Raw genomic sequence first — 20,436 nt, forward strand, 5'->3', positions numbered from 1 at the left:
TAGCTTTGTTTCCTCTTGTCTGTATTTAGCTTTCCTTTTGTCTGTATTCAGCTTTTCCTAGTGGCTCTTCCTTCACCCATCTTTCCAAAAGTGAGCTAAAGTCAGTGTCTCACTTTTGCATTTCCCCAGGGAAAAATGCAGCTTCCAGCAATATTCAAATAATATGTTTTTCTCTTCACACTAAGGTGGCATCTTGGGTTAAAGCAATTCTATAATAAGACACCCACTTCCATCAACACACTTACATCAACAGCCTCTCAAGGGTATTTATTGCAGTAGAATCCATGAAGCTGCACTTGAATTGTATGTTAACCCCTATGCAGAAGAGTCATTTCCTTCCTGGGACCTTGTGAAAGAGAGAAAGACTCTGTAAAACCAATCTGAATTATCTTCTGAAGATTTAAGTTTTGCATTGTGATGCATAGAAAAACTGAGAGTCGTGGAAATGTTTTGCTTTTATTTCCTAAGTCCTAGAATTCAGGTGATTTTGCCAGTTCTCTTCTGCAGGATCTGGTTCTTTTAACCATGTCCTCATTATACGGTGATATGGATTATTCCAACATGAGAGTATTTAGTAAATGCTTCACCCACCTAAACCTAATTTAACTAATTTGGAAGAGGATTAAGGAAACCCAGACATGGTATGATTGTGGGGGAAGATCCAAGTTTCATCTACTGAGCTGCCAGAACTATTGTTTCAAATGTTTTGAAAACAGATTTAGATCTTATACACAATCTTAGCTGAAGAAAAAGAGTTTCCCCGTTTGGAGAGAAAACGAACTTCTCCCAGCTGCTGTACCTGGTGCAGTGGTGTTTAAAGGAAAAGTATTTATCAGTTTGAAGGGTTGGAGTTGAATTGGTTTGTTTGCCTCTCTTTATTTAGCTTCTTCTCTTGTGCTAGAAAACCTGATTTTACTAGAGATAAACTAATCTTTTTCATATTAGATCTTACTTAGAATACCCCCATTTCACAGATGAGGAAGGTGCCTTGTCCACACTTGTGCAGCCAAAAGGTATCAGAGCCAAGATTCCACACAGGCCTTTCTCACTGTGAAGCCTGGGCTCTGGACCACTATGCTCTGTTGTCTTCCATGGCAAACAGATTTTATTCTACTTAGTGACGTAAAATGTCATAAGAAATGTCTTAGTCCATTTGGGTTGCTGTGACAAAAATACCACAGACTGGGTGGCTTAAACAACCAACATTCATTTCTCACCTCAGTCCACGATCAAGGTGCCCTCAGATTCAGTGTCTGGTGAGGGCCTACTTCCTGGTGCATAGACAGGGGCCCTTTTGCTATGTCCTCGCATGGCAGAAATGATGAAGGAACTTGCCTGCGTCTCTTTTCCGAAGGCACTAATCTCATTCCTAATCATTTCCCAAAGGTCCACCACCAAATATTATCACGTTGGGGGTTAGGACTTGAACATACCAAGTTTTGGGGAGAAGGTGGGTACACGGACTCAGTCTAGCAGACAGTGCTTTGGGGCGGTTTTCCTTAATCTCTGGATGGCTGGCAGTGCCAATTTTATTTAGCAGCTGACCATTCTGATCATTTGTCCTTAAAGGCACAACCCCTTGTACATTACTCTGGCCTAGTTTTTGGATTCTTTATTTGCAATTTTTCTTAGTGGCTTTACAGATCTTCAGGCAGTCCTCCATCGTTACACAGATATCAGTATAAACATTTATTCTGCAAATCAGCAGCACCCAGACAACCCATCTATAAATGATAGGCAGGAATTTGAAGTTCCCACAGCCTTATCCTTAAGCCTATTGCTATCATTGCTTCCTAATGTGGTGCTAGGAACATAGTTGGGACATAATCTTTGTGAAAAAAAATGTCTATCCTATCATCCTGAAAGATTCCCCAGTAACAGCTGCCTTGCTGATTTAGAATTGCCTCCTAAAAGCCTGCTGTTAACATAACCTCATGTTTCTCAAGATAGATAACACTTTGATAGATTTAATTTAGCAGACTAGCCAGCTGGCTTTCACCTAGCAATGTGTAATTTCTGAAAGAATTGAAGACATTGGTGGATGTTTTTGAGCAAGAACAGCTAAAATATTTGTTCATTTCTTGAATATACATTCATTTGTCATCTGCTGTGATCTAGGCCACAGATGCAGAAAGATAAATATGATTCTGTACCTGCTCTCAGGTGGAATAATTGTTATTATATTGTTAAACACAGAATGAAATGGGAGCCCAGTGTTAGGGCCTTTAACTTGGACTTGGGAGTTAGGGAAGGGGCCGGAAGAAGATGAGTCTGAGCTGGTTCTTACAGGGCTAGCACATGGAGTTGTTGCTTTGTACCAGAAGCTGGGCTCTGAGGAACTGTTGGAGATGAGCTGGAGAGGTAAGTTAGGTGTCAGAGCAGGAAAGGATATGTGTGCTGAACTGAAGATTGCCGTCTTTGTTCTGAGAGGTATGGGGAACCATTGAAGACATTAAGCAGAGGATGACCCGTTCATTTAGAAAATTGTCTCCGGCTTCCATGTGGAAAATAGATAGGATGGGGCAAAACTGGAGATGACACTAGGAGAGAGGCAGTCGCTGTGGTCCAGGCAAGAGTTGATAAGGCCTGAATTAAAGCAGTGAGATAGGTGGAATGACTCCCACAGGGAGGACAAAAGTGGAGGGTGCAAGGCCTGGTGAATGATATACGATGGGGCTAGGAGAGGGTGGAATCTGGCATGAAACACCTTTGTTTTTGGCTTGCGCTGTCCCTGAGCACATTATAGAAAAATGGTGCCTTTTCAGCAATTTTCTAAGGCAGTGATTCTCAGTGGCAGCTAAAGATTATGAGAAAATAATGCTAGAGGAGTAAGTGTGAAAACAAGGGTCAGTCTTTTGGTTTGGAATTGAAACATTGGTGGTCAGGTGGTGGAGAGGTGGAAGCAGCCATCAAAGGTTGGCATTTCCTCTACCCATGAACAGCACAGGCCCCACCCTCATGGCCAAGGTTAGCACCTGCTTACATGGGATGCACCCCTGGTACAACATGACAGACTATCCCACTGGGTGATATATAAGTATAAATATCTGTAAATGTTTATGGCATAATTGGGGAAACAGACAATATAATATGTGTTGTGAATCTATGCCTGGTTCTCATTTTTCTAGGCCAGTATATTATGAGAAATCATTCGTGTCATAGCTAGTTTTCCTCCAGATATTCCTGACCCTTTTTATTTCTTGGTAATTTGCCCTATAGATTCCGATCTTTCATATTTGATCTTCTAGCAGTGCCTTGCACAGTTGGTCTCTATGTGTTTTACTAGTCAAGAATGGGGCTCAAGTAAAAGGTTTAGATTTTCTAAGTTAGATTGTAAACTCTCTAAAGCAGAACCACTCTCTATAGAAGGTATCTCTTATCGTGGAGATTGGACTGCTTTTAGGCGATACTATATGTACGTAGACTATGTTGTACCAGCAAAGTTTACCTGAATTGAGAAACTGCACTATTTAATAACTAGTGGGATGCAGGAGGCTTGTCAGTCAAAGTACAGAAACTATAGAATGGTAACCGAGCTAATTAATTCAAAATGAACACATGATTGTGTTCTTCCAGAAAAAGCTGCATGTGGGCTTAAGAACATAAGCCTTCCTATAGTCCAAGAGGTCTATCAATTCTGTTTTAAGTCTGGAAACCTGTTTATTTATTTATTTTTTGAAGTAAAATGAACAGATGACAAGGCAATTAACCTTGTAAATAAGCAGGTATAGTTTCTGGCATTTAGTGGCATGCAGGTTATAGACCTATGATTGACACAAAATTCTCCTAAAAATATTTTGTGTTATTAATTGAATAAGCTCCAAGGGAGGGAATGACTATCCCAGCATAAGCTAGAAAAGCATTTCAAATTAAGAGGTGAGAAGATAATACCAATATGTGTTTCACAATATAGCTTTTTTAAGAAAAGGGAAAACAAGTCTAATTGACTAGGTGTGCTCATAAACAGATATGCAGATGGTCCTATTTAAGATTAATTTCCATCAATCAATGATAGTTGTTCTTTTCCCCTCTCCAGTTTTTCTTCAGTTAATTAGTAACTACAGTCCCAGTTAAGTTTAGAGTTCCTTTAAAATGTGTTCAATAACTGCCTTGTAATTGTTTCTTATTAAGTGCTTAGAGCTGGAATGAGCCTTAGAATTCACCAGCCAATCACCCCATTGTGTAGTAGAAGAAACTAAGGACCCAGAAAGTTGAAATGACTTGCTACATCTTAAAACAAAAAGACTTTCACCCTATGCTGTTTCAGAACACTGCAGCACTTAATATAGCATGCATGTATTTGTTAATCAGAAAAACCTTATTGTGTACTATTTGCTGAAGTAAATTGTAAAGCCCTAACTAGTTTTGTTCTGAAATGTGACCATCTTGATGGTATGCATGCATGGTGGGCTCTCATTAACCTTCGTCAGGTTTAAGCAATATTAAATTCTAATTGGCTTCATTTTCAGTTGGCCATTATTTAATTTGTTGAGATTGACCAGTGTAATATATGGTTTTCAGGATTTCAACACAATTTGGGGATTTTTTGCAATGCAGATATTTTCCTTTTGCCCAAGGCAATAATAGACAGGGATGCAAACACTGCTTTAAAGAGGGTGTCTGCTGATTTACATATTTTAAAAGTATTAAGATCAAAGGTAATGAGAATTTAATCCATATGGCATGCAGAAGATAAATAAGAATATTAATACTGTATCAAATACTAATTAAAAGAAACACATGGATCTAATTTTAAGAATGTAACACAGGGATGAGATACTCTTTGTAAAGTTAAGACCTGATTGTTTTGTAAAAAGGATAGTTATGGTGAGTTGGTCTTTTCCCCTCAGGGTGAACGACTGGCTGGCTCATATATACAGCTTTCATAGGATCATGATAATAATTATGAGATGGTGGTAGTGCTTTAACAATTCACAAAGTGCTTTCATATCTTTTTTTCCTCTGCAAAACCCAACTTTTAGTCCTAGAACTCTTACCCCCACTTCACTGAAGTAGAAATAAGCTCATAGAGGCAAATAACCCTGGACTTGACGTCAGTCTGGATCTCAGTCCAGTCTTAATCTCCCTCCCTTGCTCTCCCCCCACTTCCTCTGCCATCCTCTCTCCCCCTCTCTGCTCTAAAGATGATTACTCAGAAAAGTACAGGGAAATAAGTACTTGTATTTGCTGTGAGTAATGGGTGTGTATATTGGCACATTTTTAGAGGATCTATAACTGTTCATATACTTTATGCTAGTCATCTCACTTCTAGGAAGCTAATTTTAGGAAATAATCAGAAATATGGTCAAATATTTGTGCCTAAGGATGTTTGTGGCAATTGTAAGTGAAAAATTTTAATAAACCAGGGGCGCCTGGGTGGCGCAGTCGGTTGAGCGTCCGACTTCAGCCAGGTCACGATCTCGCGGTCGGTGAGTTCGAGCCCCGCGTCGGGCTCTGGGCTGATTGCTCGGAGCCTGGAGCCTGTTTCCGATTCTGTGTCTCCCTCTCTCTCTGCCCCTCCCCCGTTCATGCTCTGTCTCTCTCTGTCCCAAAAATAAATAAAAAAACGTTGAAAAAAAAAATAAAAAAAAAAAAATAAATAAACCAAATGTCCGACAAAAGAAGAGTGTTTAAATTATAGTACATCTTACATGATGTAATGTTAGGGAGCTGTTAAAACTATATTTACAAAGAATATTTACAGTTACCAGCAAGTGTTTATATTTAAATGTTCAAAGAAAAAAATAGAATATATGATACATAATTTTTCATGTTTATTTACATACACCTACATACTTTCTGTAAAGAACCAGATAGTAAATATTTTAGCCTTTGTGGGTCATAGGGTCTCTTGCTCAGCTCTGCTATTGTAAGACAAAAGCCACAGACAATGCATAGACAAATAATCATGGCTGTGTTCCAATAAAACTTTATTTAGAGACACTGAAATTTTAATTTCACATAATTTTCATAATGCCATAAAATATTGTTATCTTTTGATTTTTTTCAACCTTTTAAAAATGTGAAACCATTCTTAGCTCATCAGCCTTACAAAAACCACAGGCTTGGCCCAAGGGTTATTGTAGCTTACATTGTAGAAAGAAATAGCTTAAAATAGTCATTTATCTCTGGGTAACAAAATTATGGGAGGTCCTTATTTTCTACCTTAATATTCTTACCTACGTGTTCTACATTTTCTATAGTATATACATTATACTTTAATAATTGAAGAATGCACATTGTTTTTCTTTTAAGCGCTTGTTAGCATTTAATGAACCACCCTCCACGTGGCTTCAAGCTACCAGGACACAGGCCCTCGAACACACCCTTAATCTTCTTCCTAGCTTGTCCACCGAATTTGGCCTTTATGATGACAGGTTGTTTGGGGAGCTTTCCCTTCCCCAGAACTTTGCAGTAGCCCAATTGCACCACGTCAGTGACAGGAGCAGCTCCAGTCTTGTTTTGGGCAGCATTTGCCTGTGTCTGCTCACTGACGTAGGTCCATCCACAGATTATCAGGTTGGCAGTTGGGCAGAAGTCCTAGTTCTTGTTTAAGTGGTGATGCCTCCTGCCCACTTTTCCTGGGTGATATCTGTCAGAGTTTATCCTGTGGTGATGCCGCCAGCATTATCTCGGCCTCCTGGGTGCTTCCGGTGCTTGCTGACGTAGCTGTGGCTCAGGTGGTCCCAAAGTTTCTGGATCTTCCTAAATCTGATGGCATGTCAGCAGCGCAGACGAAAGAGCCACATTATTTTTTAAAAGAAATAATTTGTCCAGGTTTAACACCTGGCAAGTGTCAGGGGCAAGGTTTGAAAGAAAACCCCTTTCTCCCATGCCTATTGCCTCCTAGAATCTCATGACTAGAAAGATCTTTAGAGAACTATGAATAGTTCAACCCTTTAATTTACAAAAGGAATTGAAGACTCTAAAAATTTATCAGCTTGCTCAAGATACAAGGCAATCAGTATGAGAGTCCTAGATGGCTCCAGGCTTCCAGACTCCCTGTACAGTGCTCTTTTGACTTCCTCCCATGGCAGGATTAGTTGTAGGCAAGATTTGTGTTATTTTGGTTTTTTGTTTTTTTGTTTTTTTTTAAATCTCCAAATCACTTTTATTTTGTGTCTTCCCTTTCCTTTGTGTTTCCTTTTTTAAAAATACCCACAGCTGGGGTGCTTGGGTGGCTCAGTCAGTTAAGCGTCCAACTTCAGCTCAGGTTGTGATCTTACAGTTCGTGAGCTGTGCTGACAGCCTGGAGCCTGCTTCAGGTTCTGTCTCCCTCTCTCTCTGCCCTTCCCCCACTCATGTTTTTTCTCTCTCTCTCTGTCAAAAATAAATAAACATTAAAAAAAAATTAAATGCCCACAGCCAATTCTGTAGACTAATATGTTAAAACAGCAGAGGCCTGGTATCCTAATAATCCTTTATAAGAGCACCCCACATGTGGAACAAGGTAGCTAGAAAAAGAAATGTTTGGGGGCGCCTGGGTGGCGCAGTCGGTTAAGCGTCCGACTTCAGCCAGGTCACGATCTCGCGGTCCGGGAGTTCGAGCCCCGCGTCGGGCTCTGGGCTGACGGCTCAGAGCCTGGAGCCTGTTTCCGATTCTGTGTCTCCCTCTCTCTCTGCCCCTCCCCCGTTCATGCTCTGTCTCTCTCTGTCCCAAAAATAAATAAACGTTGAAAAAAAAAAAATTTAAAAAAAAAAAAAAAAAAAAGAAATGTTTGTATAGTCAGCTTTGTCAGAAAAAGAGTCAATTTATGAAGTCTTGGCTAGGTGGTTAACTGCCAGCCCTCCTCTGTGAGAACGTGTGTCTGAGAAGCCCTCCCTCCAGGGAACTTCTCTGTTTCCCCATGTACCTTTCAGCTCTTTAGACTCTCCTTCCCTGGTTGGCCTATGCTCTGACCACAGCCACACCTAGAAAAAGGGCAGAGAACTAGAGCCAGAGGTCCTGGGTTCTGGCCCCAGTTCTACCTCTTAGCTCTACAATCCTGGGAATGTTTTAAGGAAAAAAAAATTCTGCTGAAACTCTCTTGTCTTTCATTTTCATTCACTAGCCAACATTTCCTGATCACCTAGAATTACATCAAGGTCACTTTGCTGGGCTGGGGACAGAAGGAAAAGTTGGTCACAAGCCCTGGCCCTTGGTGTCAACAAAATGGCTGTAACTCCCCTGTCCACTTCCCAGAGAGCTGGGCATCCAAATTAAATTATCTATATGAAGTATTTTGAAAACTCAAACACTATGCAAATGTGAAAGGCCCTTTTTATTATCTGTGTCTGTGCTTATCACTAAAAGTCAAAAGGCAAGAGGCTGAGGCTTTCACAATGTTTAACCGATGAAGGAGGGCAGAGGGAGGCCCGGAGAGAGTTTCAAGACCTAAGGTTTATGGATGTGAGGGCGATCTGGCTGCGACATCTGTCACCCCATTGATCGCCAGGGTTGATTCGGCTGATCTGGCTGGCTAGGCGGGTGTCCCCTTCCTCCCTCACCGCTCCATGTGCGTCCCTCCCGAAGCTGCGCGCTCGGTCGAAGAGGACGACCTTCCCCGATAGAGGAGGACCGTTCTTCGGTCAAGGGTATACGAGTAGCTGTGCTCCCCTGCTAGAACCTCCAAACAAGCTCTCAAGACCTAAGGTTTCTAAAAATAAAACAGACTGTCCACAGGTCTTTTCCTCCTACTGGTCTATCAGTATGCTAGCATAAAGAGCTGAAGGCAAAGCTGATGAAGTTAAGTTACTTCTACCTTGTGAGTAATTTGAACTTGCATGTGGTCTAATGGCTCTGAATTCATATCCCCAGGATATTAGAAATACCAACCAAAAAAATGAAAAAATAAACAGCTTCCTATGTCCTTATAACCAAAAGAATAAACTTAGAAAAACTTTTCCTATTCAGATAAAGGTTTATGGTATTTTCAAGGTGTAGAGGCGAGACTGGTTATAAAGGATAATTTGACCTTAAGAACTCAAAGATGACGGACTTAACCCCTCTCTAATATTTTACCGTATTCACTTCATATGGGTATATACCCCATGAGTGGCTAATGCACATATATAAAACTGCATCTTATAAGCCTGCATGGTCCTTTGTAATCACACGTATGTTTAATTACAAGATGACTTCATTGGAAGGCTTTTGCTGGCAAGTAATTGCACATCTAACTCAAACTAGCTGAAATGATAAAGAAGATTTACTGGCTCCTTTAATGGAAATGTCCTGAGTACATGAGGTATGACTTCATCAGGACTTCAGGCTCTGTTGTTTGCAGTCCCCTTAACTCTGCCATCCTGCATGGGTTAGCTTCACCCTCTGTTTGGTTCCTCTTAAGATGGCAAAAAGGCTAGCAGCAGTTGTTGACTTTACATCTAAATAAAACTCTATTTCTGTGGAGACAGAGCCTCCACGTTGCAGAATTTGGAATACCCCTAACCAATCCCTATGGCCAGAGAAATGATATAGACTAATTGGCTGGTGCCTTGGTTGTATGCGCCACTTACAGTAAGGAAGGGAGTGGGGTTACTGTGACTTACGCCAATTAGGACCCATCCCTGAATCTGGGATAGGGTTAGTTTCTCCCAAATAATGACTGCTATTTGTTGTGGAAGGGATGGAATGGACTTGGGGGAGGCAACAGTATTCATTGTATCAGTCATGATCCAGTCATTAGACAGGAATCACATCAATTAGTTTAACAGAAAGAATTTAACAACTCTAGTTGTTAATCAACATTAGAGAACTGAAGGGGTTCTGCAGTGGCTCAATCGGTTGAGCATCCAACTCTTAATTTCAGCTCAGGTCATGACCTCACTGTTGTAAGATCGGGCCTCATGTCAGGCTCTGTGCTGAGCATGGAGCCTGCTTGGGATTCTCTCTCCTCTCTCTCTCTCTACCTCTCCCCAGCTCATGCTGCCATGCACACTCTGTCTCTCACTCTCTCTCGCTCTATCCCCTCTCTTTACCTCTCCCCAACTCATGTGCCCATGCACACTCTCTCTCCCACTCTCTCTTGCTCTCTCTGTCTTTCAAAGACAAAAACCCAAACGTTAGAGAATGGAAAAGGCAAAAGGGAGATACTGCAATACCCCCAACATAAAAATTTTAGGAAGCAGCTACCACTCCTAAAGCTTGAGGAGCAAAGAGAAGATGTTGTGATTGTTAGAACTTAGGCTTGGAGGAGGGGGCTTATGGAGCTAAAACACAGACTTCTGAGAAGGGTCACTATCCAAGTGGTGCTGGTATCTGAGGGAATACAGTGAGGCGATTTCTGGTAGCGTGGGACACTGCAAAATGGAGCTAACTGCAACTATTGGAGTCAGCCGTCACTGCCAGGGTAAAGATCAGTTGCTGTGGTGATGCTGACAGAAACCAAAACATGCAAGAAGAAAATATGTATAGCTGCTGTAGTCCTTGTTACAGTAAATGAAATGGTCATAAAGATATAGTTGATGGTTTAAAAAATTTAAAAAAAAAAGCGGGGGGGGGGGGCACCTGGGTGGCTCGGTCAGTTGAGCATCCAACTTCAGCTCAGGTCATGATCTCACGGTTTGTGAGTTTGAGCCCCACGTCGGGCTTTGTGCTGACAGCTCAGAGCCTGGAGCCTGCTTCGGATTCTGTGTCTCCCTCTCTCTCTGGCCCTCCCTCACTTGTGCTTTCTCTGTTTCTCTCTCTCTCCCTCAAAAATAAATAAAAACATTAAAAAAAATTTTTAAGATACAGTTGATGCTTATAATTTCCTTATTTCTTACTCTGTGATCTCTCAGTCAAGATCTCAATGTGTTGAGATTCTTTACCCGTCGGGTAACCCAAACTTCATTCCTGAAAGATCTGAATCTTCCCTGATTCTTCATATTTCTACTTGTTGTTTTCCATTAGTGTCTACTGTTGGACCTGGAAGTAGTGGGAGGTTCCCCAAGAATATCCTGGGTTCCAGACAGAGTCCTCTTTGCCCTCATTATGTAGCCCCAATTCCCTGATAATCAGGATCAATCCACTCAGTGAAGTCATCTCTTTGCTTGATGGTTCAGTGGCATAAGGAGTCCAGAATGCCAAGCGGCAGTCTCATCTTCTAATTCAGTGGAACCATTGTTGCGTCTGGAAGCATCCCTTTCTTGGGTACCTAGACCTTCAAGCCAGGAAAACTCACAGTTGTGTGGACAAGAAGCAAAAATTCTATATAAAACTATTTTAATTATTTAGAGTAATAAAAAAATCCAGAGTAGACCGATTATCCCTGATTTATTACTCCCTTGAAAATATATTTTTATGTGAAACTTTAATCTCCTGGAGGGCAAAGTCTGTGACTGGCTCATGTTTGTATGCCCAGGGGAGGGGCGGTGGGGGGGCCTCTAATAACACCTGTATCCTGATAGACAATTAGTAAATGCTGGTTGAATGTATAGGTAGATAGGTAGCTAAATATGGCCTAACTGGCTAGTATCAGAAGACTAAAAATCTTTTCATTTTCATTTTAGTATCGCTAGCTCACACAGGAAAGCTAGGTTTCTTCAGTCTCTGGACTTACAAATAAATTCTAGTAATCTGACTCAGCAACGCCATTTATCCATATTGGGTTGAAGATCACAAGTACGTGAGTTCCTCCGAGGAGATGTTAGGCCTCTACTCCCCTCAGAACGTCATGGCTTTTGGGTAGTGTTTAATATTGCTGTTCATTTTAACATGGAATATCTTAAATTTTAGAAGATTCATTTTCTTGTAAGTGACTTTAAACAGGGAAACATTTCATTAGCTCCTCTTCCCAAGTCCTGAGGAGCTCCTGAAATGTGAACCAAAGCAGTCTTCCACTGCCTGGAGCTGTTCCACAACATCAAACGCTTAATGAAAATGTTTTCCTCAAACCTCAAGCATTTCCAAGTATTAAATGTGAAGAGGAAAGATTTTGCTCTAACTGCAAATTGTTCTACAACTGCAGGGTATGTGAAAAATGTGTGTGTGCTCACACGCACATGTGTGCACATGTACATGTATGTTTTTCCTGTTTAATACTTCTGGCATAAATTGAATATCATGCCCAAACACTCTCTAAACACAGCCATATAAAACAATACCTGTTTGGGGTATTACCAAGGGCTCTTTAGGACGAAGGAGGAGGGGTATATGTCCTCTCCCAAACACAGCCAAGCTGTCAGCCTGGGAAAAGGTGGATTCTCACGCACGCAAGGTCACATTGCACTCTTAGGGCTGTAATGCCTGGAGACCTACAATGGGTTGTTTGGGGGAGGAGGCATGGGTGGACAAAAGGGGTGACCAAGCAGATTAATTTTAGTTAGATCGATTTTACTAACGCACAATTTTAGGAGCTGGCCTGGACTTTAAAACAGAACAGCTGTTCTGCATTTGAAATTTCACCCTCTCCTGAGCTGCTGTGAAGTCGTTTGTTTTAAATAAGTAATATCCAAAGTAGTTCCCTGTGAGAAGGTATTGGAAACTTCGTGAACGTTTTCTGTTAAAGGATTTCAAAAGCCTCCTAAGGTAAATACAGTGAACACTCTTAATTGCTGCTAAAATTTGCATTTTACATAATTTATACTTGGTTAAAAATGTATTAAATATCCTAAGCTGTTAATATATTCACTGTATTATCCACAATTTGCACTCGTTTTTCTGAACCAACTGCTAAAATATTCACGTGTTCACTTGGAAAACTTGGCTTTAAAGAGTCGATGTTATGGTCTAAGTAAACAGACCCCCCAGGAATTGTGCTGTCCCCCGCTGGTGGTGGCATTACTGAAGGAAGGAAGCCCAGACAGCTTACTGAAGGCTCAGATCTTTAGCAGTAACTCCAAAGAGCTTAGTGCTTTCTTAGAGAAATGGCTTGGTTACAGAAAGTCTGTATAGTATGGGGTATAAGTTATTGTTCTTCACAAATTCATATACTAATTAGTTCATAAATCCTGGGCAAACTAAAAGTTTATGGTTTGAATGTAATTACTCAGCATGTTTGTGGAGCTTGTCACTAAAGAAGCAACTATTCATAAAGACAATAAAATACACTTCTTGGTTGTATAATAAAATGGAGAAACTATGACCAGCAAAGAACTGGAGAATCAGCATCACCAAATTTACAGATTTGTGATTTGTAAACAGTAGGGTTTTTTTTGATAAGACTTTTTGAAATTATTTGAGCACAGAGGAGGCACTGACAGTTACAGCCCCAATGGTTAGTGCTGTGTGTGTGTGTGTGTGTGTGTGTGTGTGTGTGTGGTGTGTATAAAATAAAATATTTGCAGACACCCAGAAAAGAAGAAAAATAGTACAAAAAAAAATCCCCATAATAGGTCTTAATAGCTCACCCTATTTGCATTCAAGTTTTTTTAAGTGTTTATTTAATTTTGAGAGGGAGAAAGTGCGTGTGTGAGAGAATGCATGTGTGGGGAAGGGGCAAAGAGAGAGAGAGGGAGACAGAGGAGCCAAAGCAGGCTCCGCCCTGTTGGTGCAGAGCCCCATGTGGGACTCAAACTCAAAAACCATGAGTTTGTGACCTGAGCCAAAATCAGAGACTTAACCGACTGAGCCACCAAGGTGCCCCATAAATTCGAGTATTTTTTAAGTTCAAATACTATTGAAACCTTCCATTACCCTATCCCAATCCTAATTTTTCTCTCTTATCCCTATGGTAATCACTGTCCTGAATTTTTATTCCCTAACATGTTATTAACTTTTTGGTAAATGTGTAATGACAGGGTTCAGGGCACACTATCCCAAAATATGGCACTTTGACATATTAAATATGTCAAACTGAAGGAATTTGAGAAATGGCATAAGCAGGAAGGACTTTTCTAACCTTCCACTGAAGCAGGTCATAAAAGCCTCATGTCAGAGGTTTTACCCAGAGGAAGGAAGCACCTTTATTTCCAAAGAGAAGGGACACAGGGAGGAATCTGACCCAACATGCTTGGTAACTTTTCCCAGTTTGCCACATTTGGCTCACCCTTGTCCTATCACATCTTTCCACAACTTTTCACTCTTCATCAAACCTAGCATAAAAATACTCAAGTTTAAACACTTCTTCAGGTCTTCATTATTTTTTTAATGAAGGTTTCTGTGTCTCATAAAATGTATATTAAATAAATTTGTTTGCTTTTCTCTTAGTAATCTTAGTTTAATTTTCAGACCCAGCCATGGACCCTAAAAGGGTTGAGGAAAATTTTTCCTCCCCTACAGTAGACAGAAGCCAATTTATCCTGAAACTAAAGAATCTTGGGCTTAGGCACACTTGCTCCCATTGCTTCCTCTAAGGCCCAGAAGTTGCCAGGGCCATTGTCAAAGAAGTAGCTCCCACAACAGGAGAGAAGTCTGGAGCAGGACAGAAGTCTCACCCAAGCCTGAGGTGCATGGCCCCGGGGCTGCCAGGACTGCCTCCATAGCCTCAAAACTCCCAGCAGCCAGAGTTGTTCTGCCCCTGACTCTGATCTCATCATATTCAACCCTGAGAGAACAATCTGCTTCTTGCTGAGGGCCGTGGTCCAGGCTGCCTAGAGAGGTCAGTTGGTCACTCTGCTATGCAAGAAGGACAGTAAAGAGTTGTGATGCTTAAAGAATCTTTTCCAAAGTATCTTTCTTTTTGCTGACCAGCTATGCTAGCGAAAAGATGGAATTATCTTTTTATACTTAATGTAAAAAATATATTTTAAAAAATTGGAGTCAAAGAGAATCATATTATTTTTAAAATTTTTTTACGTTTACTTATTTTTGAGAGAGAGAGAGTACAAGCGAAGGAGGGGCAGAGAAGGAAACACAGAATCCAAGGCAGGCTTCAGGCTCTGAGCTGTCAGCCCAAGGCCCAACATGGGGCTAAAACTCAAAAACCATGAGATCATGACCTAAGCTGTAGTCAGATGCTTAACCGACTGAACCACCCAGGTGCCCCAAAGAGAATGGTAATATAGATAGGTGTCAAACAGTTAATAATATTACATTGTTTTTCTGAATTTTGTTTGTGGTATTTGTCAGCTTTAAAAAACTTATAGTTGTGATTTTTTTTCTTTTTCAAAATTAATATTCAATTTTGTACCTAGTTTATAATTGTATATTCTTTTTTTTTTTAAGTTCATTTATTTATTTCAAGCAAGGGAGAGAGTAAGTGTGAGCAGAGGAGGGACAGAGAGAGAGAGAGAGAGGGAGAGAGAGAATCCCAAGCAGCCTCCATGCTGTCAATGCAGAGCCCAACGTGGGGCTCTATTTCATGAACTGCCAGATCATGACCCAAGCCAAAATCAAGAGTTAGATACTTAACCGACTGAGCCATCCAGGCACCTCTCTGTGTTCTTTTTCATAAAGAAGACCGCCCCCCCTAATTATTTAAGCTTCAGGCCTCACCAAAGTTTATTATATATATGAAAGCATTAATAGTATATGTTTTTAAATTTTAAATTTTATATAAATGCAGAATATATCACTCTGCAAGTTTATTTTTCCCCTTAAATGATTCTAGTATTTATCCATGTTGATATATGTAGCACCATTTCATTAATTTTGTGAATACAACATAATATCTGTTCTCTTTTTCATTAACATTTAGGTTGTTCATGAGTTCCCCTATTACAAATGATGCTGTGATAGATGTACATGGCTTCTTATGTGCAAGCACAAGTCATTTCCTGAGTTATGTATTTCTCCAGAAACAAACTGCTGGGACACACAACATGCACATCTTCTACTGTCTAGAATATTGCCAAATTGCTCTTCAAAAATAAAATACATGGGGTGCCTGGATGGCTCAGTCGGTTAAGTGTCTGGCTCAGGTCATGATCTCATGGTTTGTAGGTTCAAGCCCCGCATCAGGCTCTGTGTTGACAGCTCAGAGCCTGGAGCCTGCTTCGGATTCTGTCTCTGCACCTCCCCCACTCACGCTCTGTTTCTCTCTCTCTCTCTCTCTCTCTCTCTCTCTCTCTCAAAAATAAACATTTAGGGGCGCCTGGGTGGCGCAGTCGGTTAAGCGTCCGACTTCAGCCAGGTCACCATCTCGCGGTCCGGGACTTCGAGCCCCGCGTCGGGCTCTGGGCTGATGGCTCAGAGCCTGGAGCCTGTTTCCGATTCTGTGTCTCCCTCTGTCTCTGCCCCTCCCCCGTTCATGCTCTGTCTCTCTCTGTCCCAAAAATAAATAAACGTTGAAAAAAAAAAATTAAAAAAAATAAACATTTAAAAAGTAATAAAATAAATAAAATACAAATTTGTATTCATAAGCAGAAGACCATGACCTTCCTTTTCTCCATAATCTCATCAACCCTTAGAATTTTCAGATTAAAAAAATTTTTTCTGGTCAGAAACATACAATGTATCGCTTGTCTCTGACTAATAATAAAGATAAGCACTTTCTCGCATTTATGGGCATTGGAATTTCTTTTTATGAACTGCCCAAAAAACATGTCCTTTTTCCATTTCTATTGGGTTGTTTTTCTTTCATTGATTTATAAGAATTATCTCTGAGGCACCTGGCTGGCTCAGTCAGAGGAGCATGCAACTCTTGATCTCAGGGTCATTTATTTATATATTTTTTTAATTGAAGTTTTTTGTTTTTTAAGTTTACTTATATATTGGGGTGCGTGTGTGGCTTAGTCAATTAAGCCTCTAACTTGGGCTCAGGTCATGATCTCGCAGTTTGTGAGTTCTAGCCCCACATCTCTCTCTCTCTCTCTCTCTCTCTCTCTCTCTGTCTCTCTCTCTGTCTCTGTCTCTCTCTCTCTCTCACTGTCTCTCTCTCTCTCTGTCTCTCTCTCTCTCCCCCCCTTCTCTCTCTGCCCCTCCTCTCTCTCTCTCAAAATAAATAAATAAGCTTTTTTTTATTTTGAGAGAGAGAGACAGAGAGAGAGAACGCATGAGCAGAGAAGGGACAGAGAGAGAGAATCCCAAGCAGGCTCCATGCTGTTAGTGCAGAGCCCAGCGCAGGGCTAGATCTCATGAACCGTGAGGTCATGACCTGAGCCAAAACCAAGACTTGGACACTTAACTGACTGAGCCACCCAGGCCCCCTGAAAGTTTTCTTAGAAAAAAGAATTCTTTCTATACTATGGATATTATTTTTTACGAGTTAGATGCATTGCAGATATATTCTCCTGCTTTTTTTGTATCTATGTATAGTGACTTTTATTGAACATATGAATTTAATTTTAACATAGTTCTATCAGTTTCTTTTCTTTACAGCTTGTGTTCTTTGTGCCTTAAGCAATCCTCTCTCTCCAAGCTCATAAAGGTATTAAACTTCTTTTAAAATTTTGAGTACTTTGTTTTTTACACGTTTGGCTACTCACTCCACCTCAGATTTATCTTCACATATGACATGAGAGAAGAGTCTAAAAATTTTCTTTCTTTCCATACGGATAACCAGTTGGTTCCACTGCATTTGTTGACTAGTACTTCCTTTCCTCACTGGTTTGTAAGGTAAATCATATTCTTTTACTATTGCTCTCATAACAAATTACCACTAAATTTAGTAGCTTAAAACAACATACATTTGTTATCTTATAGTTCTTGAGGTCAGAGGTCCAAAGTGGACCCTGGTGGGCTAAAATCAAGGTGTTGGCTAGGCTGCATTCCTGGTAGAGGACCTAGGGGAATATTTGTTTCCTTGTTTTTCTAGCTTCTGGATGGTTCCTGCATTCCTTGGTTCATGGCCCCGTTCCTCCATCTTCAAACTAGCTGTGCCAGACTAAGCCCTTCTCACAGTGCCATTTCTTTGACAATGACTCTTCTTCTGCCTTTCACTTCTACTTTTAAGGAGTCTTATGCTTATGTTGGGCCCACCCAGATAAACCAGGATAATCTCTCTATTCTAAAGTCAAGTCAGCGATTAGCAAATTTAGTCCCATCTACAACCTTAAATCCCTTTTAGAATGTAACCTAACACATTCACAGATTCTGAGGACTGTATTGGGGACATCTTTGGGGTGGGGGTGGTGAGGGAGGAAGTGGGGTGGGCATTATTATGCCTACCACACAGATCAAGGTTCTAAGTCTGTTTCTGGGCTTTCTGTTCTGCTCCACTGATTTGTGTACCCCTGTGCCAGTACCACACACACTATCTTAATGACAACAGCTTGATAATAAATACTGGTATCTGGGAGACTAACCCCACTGCCTTCCATACCTGGTGGTGTTCTTCAGATTTTTATTGAATATTCTTGCTCTTCTGATCTTCTATATGAATTTAATATTAGCTCATCAAGTTGCATAGGAAGTAGGTCTGGATTTTTCCCTGAATATGTAGTTTAAATTGGAAAGAATTTCTGTTCTTAGAAGTAAAGGATATTTTATTTATTCAGTTTGTTCAATTTGTCTTTTATATCATTCAATAATATTTTAAAAATATTTTTCCTATAAAAGTTTTTCATATCTTAAAATTTATTTATGAATTTTTGTTAAAATTGTTTCTCTATTGCTACCTAACTAATTACCCTTAAAACCCAGTGGCTTACAACAGCAAACATTTATTATCTCACAGTTTCTGAGGGCCTGGAATTCAGAAGCAGCTTAGCTGTATGATGCTGGCCCAGGACCTTTCATGAGATTTAAGGTATCAGTGAGGACAGCAGTCATCTGAAGGCTTGACTATGGCTGGAGGATCTGCTTCCAAAACGGCTACCGGAAAGAAGCCTCAGTTTCTTAATGGCTCTTGGCAAGAGGTTTCAGTTCTTCACCACGTGAATCTCTCTTTAAGGCTGCTCTGTTAGTATCTTCATGACATGATGGCTGACTTCCAATCACAAGGGATCCAAGAGAGAAAGGTTGAAGCTATAATATCTTATGTGACTCAACCTTGGAAGTCACAGACTGTTATTTCTGTGGTATCCTCTTGATTAAACAGGAATTCAAAGAAAGTGGGGAGGGCACTGGAGGCAGGTTACCACACTTCTATTTTCTGTTGCTATTATAAATGGGATTTTTTTAAATTATATTTTTGAATTGTCCATTATTGGGATATGGAAACACTATTCATTTTTCTATGTTGATTTTGAACATCAGCCTACTAAACTCTTACTACTTTCAGTAGTTTATAGATTATCTTAGTTTTCCTATATAGTGTATCATATTGTTACAAATAAGCAAAATTTATCTCTCTATGTCCAATTATACCCTTTTTTTCCTTGCCTTATCACATTATGTAGAAGCTTCAGTACAGTATTGGATATAAGCAGAATTAACGAGCATTACTGTCTAGTTCCTGACCTTAGAATGCCTTTAAAAGTTTCGTTACTGGGGCACCTGGATGGCTCAGTCAGTTGAGCGTCTGACTTCGGTTAAAGGCTAAATACAGAGGTCACTTAGATTGCCTTCTCTCTATGCATCTCCTGGGTAAATGCAAAATTCCAAACACTGCTTCTCAAATAGCTATAGCCAGTGCAGCTCCAGAAGCCCCACGTGGGCAGGCAGTAGGAACCACAGGGTGGTTGGAGAGCTACTCAAAACTAGCCTTGAAGCTGTGTTAAATTGTGGGCCCGCTGCTTCTACTGAGATTGTGTGTCTACTAAGGTGGTTGTGGAAGCCGTGCTGGTGCTGGTTACTGGGAGGGGCCCCAAAGCTGCGCCAAACTGTCATTTGGCTCTGTGATTAGCTGCGGCCCCCTCTGCAGACTTGGATGTTCCTCAACCGTCACAATTTTAGTTAAACAACTTAACCTCTATCTGATTTATTACAAAAGCAAATATTTACTTTATGTATAATATTTACTTTATGTATAATAATAACATTGTGCTTTTGATGGTAGTGGCATATGTTAATGAACTATCTTTTCAAGCAAGAATCTTTTGTGGCAATTTTAACAAAACTATAAATAAATAAATTCATTCATTCATTAACTTAACAAATCAATCAATAAATTATATATATGTAATATATAATTTATATATTTATATATAAATATATAATAAACATATATAATGTATTTAGAATTTATAAATTATATATAATGTATATATAATAGATTTATAATTTATAAATTATAAATATGTTATATATATAATTTATAAATTATAAATATATAGGAAAGGAGCCGAAAGGTATGTGTCATTATAACAAGTAAACACAACCCAAAAAGTTAAGGACCATATTAATCTAAGATATGCCCCAATGTTAGACACATAGTCATAAAGCATACTGTTGATTTATAAATTACCTTTTATCCACTTTTCAGGAAGAAAAAAAAGTCCTTGCAGGGGAAAAGGCTGTTTCATCCAACATAACTTTGTGAAGAAGTGCTAGGACTGTAATCAGATTCAAGTTTGTAATGGCTGGAGACACACTACCAGTAGGTCTGGAAAATTCCCAGTAAGCAAAGGGACACGGTGGGAGCTTCTGTCAGAGAAGCTGTCGCTCCAAGAAGCAGTTTGAGAAAAGTTGAGGGTGAGGATATGAAGTTTAGCATGTACCTGCTTCTTCCTTCCTTAGAAAAAGAAAAAGAACAACATAGGCTTTGGGGCAAATGT

At 40.1% G+C, this 20,436-nt stretch overlaps 1 protein-coding gene and 1 pseudogene across 1 annotated transcript in view; one reads left to right on the plus strand and one right to left on the minus strand.

Moving 5' to 3' along the window:
* Positions 1-20,436, plus strand: part of MYO3B (myosin IIIB) — a 410,735-nt gene that overhangs the window by 347,356 nt on the left and 42,943 nt on the right. The window lies entirely within an intron of this gene.
* On the minus strand, positions 6,254-9,544 carry LOC122482037 (annotated as a pseudogene).

Source organism: Prionailurus bengalensis, chromosome C1 (genome assembly GCF_016509475.1).
Source record: "Prionailurus bengalensis isolate Pbe53 chromosome C1, Fcat_Pben_1.1_paternal_pri, whole genome shotgun sequence".
NCBI classification, from domain to species: Eukaryota; Metazoa; Chordata; class Mammalia; order Carnivora; family Felidae; genus Prionailurus; species Prionailurus bengalensis.